We start from the raw sequence: 12,500 nt of genomic DNA, 5'->3' as shown, positions 1-12,500 counted from the left end.
GCGGCGGAGAGAGAGGTATGGGTAGGGGGGAGGGTGGGGGAGAGGGAAAAAATAAAAAGAAACGCTATGTTTTAAGGATACTTTTATGAGTGTATGAGAACTCTATCGGTTTGAATAATTAATTAATAATGTGAAACGACGATAAAAGGCCTAGATTTTCTCTTGGCAAATAATATCGCTTTTCAAGATCGGGCCAAGAGAACGAGATGTAAATAATAGAACGGTCGGAGAAATCAGCTTCTTCATTATTATTTATAGACATTTATTCTTTCAATTATCTTTTCACTCTGAGTTCGGTCGAATGAACTGCTCCGGTCAGGGCAAATTTATTGAAATGTCGACCGCAGTTCGCGCTAATTGGTACTTGTTTATGTAATGACTCGCGTATACTTTTTAACGGAATTCTCAAGTGATTATATTTATAAATTTCGTTGACATTATGCTCGATTGGATTACCTTTGTAAATAATCATTTTAATAGGATTACGTGGCCAGTATACAATTTTCATTTGAATTTCATTAATAACATGAGCATGGCCCATAAGCGTTCTAATAAATTATCGGCTCCGAGTTTCATCATTTTGTCATTTACGAGCAGTTTAATAGTCTTTACAAACGAAAGAGGAAAAAATTAATAACATCTTTATCAGAAATGTCATAACCATATGCCATAGTTAGAAATGATTTGGGATATTACCTTGTTTAGATCAGGCGCTGTTATTAATAGTTCGAAAGAAAAGTCGGTGCTTATTCGGGTCAAGGAATCGTGTGCAGCCAAGAAAGTGGCTTTGAGAAACACCATGGGATAATTAGAATAGGAGTCGGTGCATGGGATCTCGCACCAACCGAATAAATAATCGCTTGCTCTACATAAATTAGAGAGCGAGAGAGCGAGCGCGTGCGTATGATGGAATATAATGAAATGGTATGTGGGAAGGAAGGGCGCGAGGACCGCGTGGAGGAGTTTTTTTTTCGAGTGGGGGGTGTATTGCGGAGAGGGATGGGCGGGGGGGGGCGCGAGAGCAGACCAAGGTTCTCTGTTGCGGCGAACGAAAATTTCATAAGACTCTACTCTCCCAGTTCTTATATCGGATGAGCGCATCTTGACTTAACTGTATTCAAACATGTAAAGCCCTCACCACGCGGCAATTATCGTCGAGGCATCGCACGATTCGGCGCGGCTCCCGGAAAATGAAAAGCGGCGGCCCGTTACGGCCCGAGAACTGTGTAGCTGCGCCTCGGAAAAGTCAAAGGTTTGGCTGGGCGCCGCCCGCGGCGTTCGTCCCGCTAGCGAGCGAAAAAACGGGTATCGGGCGACGAGGCGCACAACTGTAAGCAGCCGCGAGTAACGGCAGCCCCGCGTGCCTCCAACGAAGAGGGTAGAAAGAGGTGAGCGAGAGACTAGCAGAGAGAGAGAGAGAGAGAGAGAGAGAGAGAGGGACGGCATGGGAAGCCAGGGACAGAGGCTGCGGAGCGAGAAAAAGGCGGGAGGGAGAGAGAGAGAGAGAGAGAGAGAGAGAGTAAGTGAGTGAGTGAGTGAGTGAGTGAGTGAGTGAGAGGGAGATAGAGGGAGAGAAGAGCCGACCAAGGACATTGCTCCCAACCTCGATCGGGCGCGAGTCGAGAGCCGCGCGAGTGCGTGAGCCGGACAGGCCGCGCGCTTCCAAATTTTTTTCCCGGTTTTTCGAGACGGGGAACGGGGGGAGGCACAAACGTATACAGAGAGAGAGAGAGAGAGAGAGAGAGAGAGAATGAGCGAGGGAGATCGAGCGAGGTGGGGGGAGAGGTGGGAATTCCTGACGAGCGAGGGTTTTTGCGTCGGGTCGAATCGCTTTTTCAAGAGGCCTTCGTATGCTAAAAAGTCGAGATAAATAGGAACCCTCGAGCTCTCGCCTTTTCGTGTCATTTGATTTGCCGTGATTTTCCCTGCGATACTCCTACCACTACGTACTATACCACTTGCTTAGCCGATCTTCTTAATTACTTCTCAGACTCGAGCTGGCTTTATGATTTCAGGAAGCAGAGACTCGAGCGCCCTACTGCCGCTAGCAATAACTGTGGCCGCGGGTAGAAGGATGCGCGATTACTTTTACTCCCGTTGATTAATCATATTTACGTATTTACGTATACGACATTGGTCGATTAAAATCAAAGTGGCGTTTGCCTTTTGCGATTTATCTACCTTACACGGCCGGTTTCCTCCTTTCGTCACGACCATCTTCGATTGGACGCCGAAACCTTCGCGCGGGACTCGCGAACGAATGTCGGCAGCTTTGCCGCATCGAGGTTTTTAAAAGGAGCCATCGCTTCCTCTATCCCCACGCAGAATATTTATCAATCGACTCCATCTGATTACTCGCGTTCGTCGCTCGAGCCTGTCTTTGCAAGGCCTACCGAGAGATTGGTAACTGTGAAAAAATACAATTACTGATTCGCTGAGGCAACGACTTGCTTACGCGGTCTAAAATCATATTGAAATATTCGAAAATATCCTTTTATTCTCGGCTATAATTTTATCGACGTCGATGGTGCAAACAACACTCCCTGCAAAGGAGTTGACTGAATTTCCTAATTTTCTATTGGCGAGGTGAAAAGCTGAAAAGCGAAAGCTACCGTCTCGTGAATAAGCACGAAAAATCATCTAAAAGGAGAGAGTGGCCGGCCACCAATACATAACGAGTGCTTCTGCTAGCTTGTAACTACGCGCCTGCGTGCGCATTGAGAAATTCATTGGCGAAGGAGTTGGTGGAGGAGAAATTGAGGGGGGGGGGGATGTATTATCGTGGAGCGAAAGTTTACGCGAGGAAGGCGTTATTCACGGAGCTCGGGCCTTTTAACGAGTCGTTTAACAATCGAGAAGAGCGCGCCGTATCCCGTAAAAAGCACGGATTGTCGGCCTCCGGGTCAACGGAGTCGAGGCGCGAGAATCCATCTTCGGTGAAACACTGCAGAGTCGTCGTCGGGACGCGCACCCCGCGCACCCAAAATAGCCTGTCGTCCTAATTAGCAGAAAGGGGCCGCATTATAAATATCGTGCGCGAGAGTTAATTCGGAACATCCTGCGGGCCGTGCCCGAAATAAAACCGGGCGTCACGGCTACGGGAACAGGTGGCTTTTCCGCGGCGTTCCGGGCTAACGAGGCCGCTTTCATCGGGCCCTTGGCCCTCCCGTCGCCGACGTCGTTATCGCGGCCGTTAGACTCCGCCGACACCAAGCTCCCCTGTCGCTAATTTTACACACTGCCAACGTCGACGACGCGAGCTCTCCCGTCTCCCCCCCCCCATCACACACACGCACAAACATACAAACCACCACCCTACCGCCCACCTATCGCCATGCCCCCATGTCCGTCGTCCCGATAACCGATAATCGGCCGCGCGGACTACTACAGCAAATCCGCACGCCGATTCGCCCCATTACGGTGCAGTTTGGCGCAGGCGAGGGGGCGTTGGGCTAAGGCGCCCGGGCCGTGATTAACAGCGAGGAGGAGTCGAGGCCACGTGACGCTTTCGCTAATATCGCCGATCCGACGCTCACGAGCAACCACCACGAGTTACAAGGCGCTCTATTCCTACTCATCGTGCCCGCACTCTCTCCCATCCACCTCCACTTTCTCCCTTTTATATGCGTGGCCGGGGAACAAGGGCATAGCCGTGGTGGTTTGCCGGCAGCCGGAACGCGGAGTCGAGGTCCGGTAGACCGCGTGCCCGGGTAGTCGTCCAGCAGGACGTGACCGCGAAGCGAGAAGCCTCGTGCCATTGTATTTCCCGAGGCTTGGCTCAGGCGGTTTTCCAACCACCAACCACGAAATCGGGCCATTGACCTCGGGGTCGTCTTAATCTTCCGGCTCCATTATCGCCTGGGACGCACAATGGAGATAAGTGGGCGCAGCCGCGCAGGGGCTGATGAGGGGGAGGGGAAAGGAGGAGCCGTTGCTTATCACATGGCCGCTTTACGCAACCGCACGAAATTCCTATTGTTTCGTGGCGTGGCAGGCACGAGGAAGTCGAGGAGAGGTTGTTATCTGGCCGGTTACGGGCCCTAGCCTACTTATTAGTAGTCGACTTAGCGGGGCTGACTTTATCAGAGGGCTGGGAGGGTGGGGTAGGGCTATATATCTCTGTCTCTGTCTCTGTCTCTCTCTCTCTCTCTCTCTCTCTCTCTCTCTCTCTATATATATATATATATATATATATATATATATATATATATATATATAGTATGTCTCTGTGTGTGTCTCTAGTTAATAAGGGGGCATGACGCGATAGCAAAGACTGGTGGCCATGGCGGTGAAATGAATTTGATCGGTACTGAATCGGCGGGTAGCTTGTGCCGGCGTCGGTCAAAGTTCCGCTCGAGTAGCACAGTTTTGGGTGAGCGCCAGCCGCGATCGATCCGCCCGCTGAAATATTCAATGTCAGAGGCCCGCGAACTTTGTAAACGGGCAGCTCGGCCTCTTCTCCTTCCCTGCCGCGAGCACGCCACTCGCCTCTACCCGCCACCCTATCCCTCCCCAAAAAATCCCCTCTCAGTCTCTCGCGTCCCTCACCTCTAATGGACTTCCAACCGCCCCCAGAGCATCGGGGCGGTGCGACTGGATGCTTTCCTCTTTCCCCTCGCCGACATCCCATCCCTCCGTTCGCTCTCATTCTCTCACTCACTCACTCTTTCTCGCTCTCATTCTCTCTCTCTCTCACTCTCTCTCTCTCTCTCTCTCTCTCTCTCTCTCTCTCTCTCTCTCTCTCTCTTTCTCGCCCTCTCTCGCTATCGCCCTCTCACGCTCTCGCCCTCTCTCGCTCTCGCTCTTCTTATCCGGCTCGCTCGCGGCTCCGGGCAGGCGGGGGGAAGTTAAGCGTCGGCGGCAGAGTCGAGCGAGACATCCCTCCTCGAGGGGTCGTTGATCCCCCCCAAGGACAACGACCTTGCCTCGACGCGCCACTGCTGCCCCCACTGGAAGAGCCTTTCGCGGATTCCCCGATCGCCAATTGGCTTCCCCATTCGCCTCGTAGCTCGTCTTCTTCTTTATCCCTCTTGGCACGGTTCGTCCGCTTCCCCATCTCCCCCCCCCATTACCCTCCTCTCTCGCTACCTCGAAATCATTTTGGCGAAACGTCGCGATGAGTCCTCCTCCTCCTCCTCCTCCTCCTCCTCCTCCTCCTCCTCCTCCTCCTCCTCCTCCTCCTCCTCCTCCTCCTCCTCCTCCTCCTCCTCCTCCTCCTCCTCCTCCTCCTCCTCCTCCTCCTCCTCCTCCTCCTCCTCCTCCTCCTCCTCCTCCTCCTCCTCCTCCTCCTCCTCCTCCTCCTCCTCCTCCTCCTCCTCCTCCTCTTTCTGCTCTTCCTCCTCTTCCTTCTGCTCTTCCTCCTCCTTCAGCTGTGCAATTAGCGGCGAAGCGATTTCAGCGGCGGAAAGTGGCTGCTCAGTGAATGGAGGAGGAGGAGGAGGAGGAGAAGGAAGAACTTACCGAGGCACTCGAGCCCAAAGTCCCTGTCTATCTACGCCATTGCGCGCAAGGGCGCCTAACGCGAGACGCATTAGGAGGCTAATTGAGCGTAAGGAGAGCCGAAATCGTCGATCCGAGCGGAGCTACGTGTGCGAGAATTCGGCGTATGCGGGTGGGCGTCTCGTTGGAAAATGGAGCTATTATGCGCCGTACGGTGCATCGTCTTAGCTTGCTAGGTGATTGAGGTGGGTGGGTGGTTGGTGGAATGGGACGAGAGTGATGGCGGAGCGGGCCGTTGCGGGTGTCGCCTCGTTGTATCGTTGCGCTGGTGCGCGATTGTCATTCAATGGCAACGGCGATTATCGCGTTGCGCGCTTAGCTGGCGACGCTCGCCTGCGCAATAACGGCAGCGATGTTTACCGAATTGGCGCCGACTTTGTCGATGGCCACGTCGGCTGCAGCGATCGAAAGGACGCCAGTGTCGGGCGACTACTTCATTGGCGATGCTGGGCTCGAACATTACCAGTTGACTTGGACATGGGCATCGCGACGCTGTCGTCCAGGCCGTCTCGCGTCGTTAAAGAGGTCGCGCTACGAGTCCGTTAATGGGAATCCGCTTTTACGAATTTTACGCGCGACTTATGGACGTGCGAGAATTCCAGTCCTGCCGTGACGCCATATGGAATTTTGGACATTGTCAATGACGCGCGTTCGAAAAATCTTGAGCAATGGCGCTGTCGCTCTCAATGGCTTCGTCGAATTACGCGCAAAATGATAAGGACGCGATGCGGCTGGGCGAACGTCAAAGCTCGCGCGTACTTAAAAAACACATTAAAGTTAGAGGCTGAAAGGGGAGGGTCGATTATCGTATAGAGGGCTCTATCCTAATGTCGATAATGTCTTCAATTTTTAATGGGAATTTCGTATTAAGCTTTAGCTTTTTTTTAGTATTAATTTAGCTAATTTATACGCTTGGATGAGATGATACGCATACTGGCAGAATTGTTGACTCAAAGCTTTAAACGGAGTTGTTAAAGTTGTCGGTTATGTGGTCAAACTCGAATGAGTTCTTAACGGCGATGGCAATGCTTGAAGGGATGAATATTTGTTGTTTTAAGAACATATTAAGTATAAGTAGCATTGCCCGAGGATGGCAAACGGATCGATCTTTTTTAAATAATGTAAGAATTTGACGATTTCATGATCGTTCGGTTGACCTGGACTCAAATGATTAGAAATTTCGAGGAACAACAATGTTGGCGCGAACATTCTTAGTTAATCGTATTGCAAAAGTTGAATTTAGAAGCGTTTTAGAGCGTTAAAAGTGCTTCGTTATAATTGCAAAGTCGAAAAAACAAAAACTCGGAGATGATGCGTAATTTAACAATTTTGATCACCGGACGATATGTTTGCTTGAAACTATGCGCTTAAATGCGATGGCTAAAACTCGGGGCGACTAACTGTTGGATCGAACGACCTATTTACACGTAATTGAATATCGACGAGGAAAAAGAGAGCGAGTAAGAGTCGTTGGCAGACATCGCTCTTAAATAAATAAACTACCAAGTTCCGAATGCGGAGGATTTCGAAATTAAAAAGTTCTTCCGATTGCGGCCCATCTTACTTATCTTAAGCGCCTTCAGCTTGTACGTGGATCATCCTGGATAAGACGTACGGCATTCCGTTTACGCGTAGCTCAGATTTTTAATTCGACAGCAAATAACGAATTTTGAAAAATACATCATCGGGAGAGACGTGACGTGACGGGAGATAAAATATTCTAAAAAGGGGAGTTTGGATGCCGAAATAATTCACCTGATAAGCATAAATTTAAAAAACGTCCATTAATAGCTTTATTTCTTACGCACCTAATGGCGATGATTTGTCCTTGGAACAAAACAAAACAAAAACAAAACAAAACAGAACAAAAAACAAAACAAAAAAACAAAACAAAACGCAAGAAACAAACAAAAAACCGTGTAATAATTTATATTTATATCGCAAATTGCGTTGGAGAAATTATAGGAACTTTGCGTTTCTCCAATATATTATACAACGTGTTTTTAAAACTTTTGTCACCCGATAAATAATACAATACAGTGTAAGATAATATTCGATTCATCATGGCTACGATATTTTCATTTAGCAAAATTGCAATGGCTAATAAGTAATTTTTAGGATTTTATATATTTATCACTGCAATTGTTGTCTCTGCATAAATCTATTAACAAGCAATCTTTGAACCCGTTGCAACAGTTTAATATAAATGCGACGATAATTAAACAAAAAAAGTAAATAAATAAATAAATAAATAAATAAAACTAAGTAAAATAAATAGTAAAATACTAAAATGAATAAAAATCAGCGCATTTAATACTTCACAGACTCTCTATGTATATGCAAATACTCAGGCCATAGGCAAATCAATAAGAATAAATTCTGCTCATTCATACAACTATTGTTGTGCAATCAACGCGTTTCATTGAATAATTAATCAAGCACAAAGAGTATTTATTACAATCTAGACGTTTGTTCGCGAAAAATATAAAGCACCAATTTCCGTGGTTCGTCAACCGATATTTCTATCAGTGAATTATTTAAAGATACGCTAATAATTAAATGGATTGTATGTCGAAACTAAAATATCGTGATTTATGGAGAAAGACAATTGGCCAAATCGATCGCATCTAGGAAATTAACAAAAAAAAATTTCTAATCTGCCCTCGCATTGAATAATTATCGGTTTGCTTATCGTTGTGAATCGTCTGTGTCATGTACTCGGAAAAGCTTAAATATAGCAGGACATTTTCAATGAACACATGTAGAAATGTTGAAATGTACAAATTCGTACCCAAACGGCCGATCGATCCTCCCAGCCTCGACGTATATTAATTATAATCGCATTTTACTTGCACGGATGACTCGCTACTGGATGACTCATTGCCAGGATCATCAGATGGACGTTTCGACGGTTTAAGTAGTATTCGAGTTTCCCGCTCATTTATATTTCAATAATAACCTCGAATTTCCCGGGCCCCGGGGTCAGAGTCGCACGCGTTATCGCAAAATTCACCGGGATTAATCATTCGTCGGACCGATAGGATCTCGCAGGCCCTAAAGGAAGTGCAACGCCCGCGAATATTTACGGAGCCATCGATCGGCCGTCGTCGCTTTTCCACTTTGCTGCCTCAGGTGGTGACTGCACGCGATCCCCGGCCTCCACCCCCGTCACCCCACGACTTATCAATGAATAATCGCAGTGGATCAATGGCGCTGCAACACGCATCCCTGTGTACTTTTGTTACGGTGCTCGCTCTGGTTGGGTGTTTGTAAGCGCGCGACGGCATGGCCGGCAGAGGGGGGGGGGGGGGGTTGATACGATGACCGTCTATCGCGGCCACCGTGATTTCGATGATTTTTAATGTACATTGACGAACGCTATGAACATCGTTTATTTATACGAGTCGTACGTTTGATGTATCGATGAATCGAATTAAGCATTGAAATAGTCAAAAGTTTTCGGGATTAAAGGACACGATTAAATGCTAGCGATATCGATAAGTATAATCGAACGAGCAAAGTCGGGCATTAACGAGAGATTAATTAAAAATCAGTTTACGTACGGGGGTGCATTATCTTGGATATATTCAATTTCAAAGGTGAATTTCTTGTTTTCTCTTTTTTTTTCTTTTTTTTTCTTTTCTTTTTTAGCAATATTTATAATTACAACGATAATTCATTATGACATTCCCAAGCTAATGACCTTTACGAGCTCAAGTTCAGCTTAATTTGAAAATAATGGCGAGCATTGGTTGTTCAAAATGAAGACAAAACTTATTTACTTATTTAGTGGGAGCGAGATAGGCTCTATATTCCGTATGGGAAAAACGAATCATCGTACGGCCAATGTATTTTCATTTAACCACGCTGATCTACGAATCTCACATATAATCACAAACAACATAGACGCACGATTCTCCTTTCACTCACAAGCAAGCTTTTAACGATCGTTCTTTCGAAGGGATAAGCCATTGTAGATAAGAAGCAAATATTTTCCATTTGACCTATGCTGACAGTACTAGCCGCGGCTTTATCTAAATGCATTTACGTGCTTAGGAAACATCGTATGTATGGCATCTATGAGTGGCTGCAATGGTCATACAGAACCTACGCGATTGAATAAATGTCGCAACGATGTAATTATGCCGACGTAGCGGTGCTCTGATGAGTAGCCAATCGCCCCTGACTATCGATTAGAATCTCGGATTTGCGTAGAAACCGTGGAGAAAATGTGTAGGAGCGAGAGAGCGAATTTTGAACTACGTATATAGGGTGCCGAAAATAAAATTGGAACGCCCGCGAGCAATTTGACATGCAATTACGGCCAAAGAATTAAGAAGAAGCCACATAAACTTATTAAGGCATCGTTGAACTCCGCGTAATAACGTTTCCCGAAGGTGGTGTTGCGCGTGTGTTTGTGCGGGTGGTAAATACGGCAGAGGCCTGGGGGATGGGAGATCTTTACTCAGGCGAAGGTAAGCTAAGGTTATCGTGCAAATACAAGCGGCTGATAAATGTTAATTAGCGCCTCGACGGTAATCGTATCCTCGCGCCATTTCATTTGGATAGAAATCGAGTCGGCGATAATAATAATGACAACAATAACAACAACAACAACAACAACAACAACAACAACAATAATAACAATAACAATAACAATAACAATAATAACAATAACAATAATAATAATAATAATAGAAGATTTCGTCGCGGGCCAAAGGTCGTTTTGAAAACGGCTCGAGGAGCTGGGGCTACTTGCACGAATTAGCATAATTCTCGCACGGTCATAACTCCATTATAATATCGCCGGGGCGGCGTATGCCCGGCCAAAAATACGGCGCCCGACCGACATTTTTTCTCCTTGTTTTCAGTGTCCAGGCCCAGTCGTTTTTCGCCGAATAAAAAAGAGGCCCGGCATCTTTTAACCGCAGCCCCGACGATATCGGGCGCCTCTCTCCGCGAGGAGCACGAATAAAAGGACGGGACACCAAGGCCACGGGAGAGGCCTCGGCACGGGGGATGAGTCAACCTCGGGATCCAAGTTGTTGTCGAGCGAGTCTCGGAGCGCGCGTGCGATACTACGTGCCCGGGACGAAAACTAATGGCCGCGCTATGGCAAGTCGGGGACCGGTCGTGGCGCCTCCTCGCCCCGGGGACGGTGGTCATCCCCGTGGCACGAATTTTGCGTCGATCGCGGATATCGGCACCTCGGTACAACCGCATCACCGGTCGACCGCCACCTGCCGATTAACCCGACAATGAGTCCGAGGGGGCTCCAAGGGGATCTTGGGGAGCACGATGATGAAAGAGCCAAAACGAAGAAGCGATCGAACGAGTTGTCAAAGGGGAACAACAAATCGAACGCGAGCGAGTTCGGGAACCGCCCTCGTCGCTATCCACTCTATCCACGATTCCTCCACGACGTTAACTAATGACCGGCTGTCTGCTAATCTGCTCGCCCGCCCAATTATTCCTCGGCTTGTCTTTTAGGCGGCATCGGGGCCGGTTTCACCAGCTCCCCAGCACTCTCTGTTAAAAAATCGTTGATTATTTTTCCTGCGCTACTTCGATTCCTCTACTTCGACTTCGAGGAAGTTTCTACGCTACTGTCGCCACCTACGCAGCGAGCGTTTATGATCTTTTTTTAAACTACAAATCGAGCATTGGACTGTAAATTGAGACGCTTCGGCAAAAGTAAAAGCCCCTGCGAACGTTAGCTCGAAGCGTAGCGAGGGAGAGCATTATTGTTGGAACGAACGTCAAACGCTAAACGACAATTCCAATGCCCGCAATTTTCTATTCAACATTTGTTAATCGTGTGATGAGCGAAAAACTCGGCCGTAACTCCGAGAAATATACGTCAGTCCTTACCTACTTCCGGCTTTTCATACGGGATATCTCGCATTAAAATTCTTAAACAATATATAAACTTTAATCGCGACATATTCTATACTACGAAGGCTAATCACAATTTTAAAATACCATCTTGTTTCGATCTTTCGGACATTCATGGAAACTTTCCCAATGCGTCGATGAAAGAAAGCCTGTGAGCGAGACGCTAATGTAAGAACGAAATTAATTTTAGCCATTTCCTTATCTGAGAATTATTATTGTTGTTGCATCGTGACGTATTGCTATATTGCTGCTCTATATATAAATACTACGAGGCTCACAATAATTGATTAAGTTGTTGATGTAATTGAAGGAGTAATTAATCATATGTAGGATGTAAGTGATCGTCTTGATAGTCACAATGTGCGACGACGTTCTCGACAATATTTTCTCTTATGAATATCCTTATTAGTTAATCACTACCACCGTAACTAGTCTTGAGCGTACGATTCCCTTGGCAACGAGTGAATGCGATCGACATTTTTTTCAACTCTAGCCAGTTCTTCCCACCAATGATCGCCGTATCAACAAATACAACAATTCATTGATTATTAACAATACTCCAATACATTGTCTACATTGTGATGGAGGTGGATATTATTTTTTATCTTAGCATTAAGCGATTACCTTAGCACAAGGATAGACGATTTTACAATTCTAGATCTTTTAAATATAAGATATAATGATTCTATTTTCCTTTTCTTTTTCCCTGTTTTTTTTTTCTTTTTGTTCTGTGTCTTTTTCTTTTGTATTCGAAAGCGGCCGCTCCCCGATCGAATTTCATTCATTTACTTTACTCTCAAAGACTCTGTAGCATTTGCATCGCTTTAAATAAAAAGTCAGGCAATGAAAGTTGTTGGAATGAACCGACTCTGACTGTCAATCGACCTTAATAGCTAAAAGTTCTCTTTGACGCGTCAACATGACGAGGATAACGTGCGAGGAGAGCGAGGAGGAGTCGTCGCCGTCGCCGCCGCCGCCAACCGCCACCACTTTCCATACGCCGAGCCGAGAAAAAGGTACGCGCGACGAAACGCATGAGAGGAGAATTCGTTTATGCGTGCACGCGCGCGCGTGTGTGTGTAGAGAGAGAGAGAGAGAGAGAGAGA

The sequence above is a fragment of the Ceratosolen solmsi genome, unplaced genomic scaffold (assembly GCF_000503995.2).
Source record: "Ceratosolen solmsi marchali unplaced genomic scaffold, CerSol_1.0 scaffold7, whole genome shotgun sequence".
Lineage (NCBI taxonomy): Eukaryota > Metazoa > Arthropoda > Insecta > Hymenoptera > Agaonidae > Ceratosolen > Ceratosolen solmsi.
Note: the sequence above shows the minus strand (reverse complement) of the source record.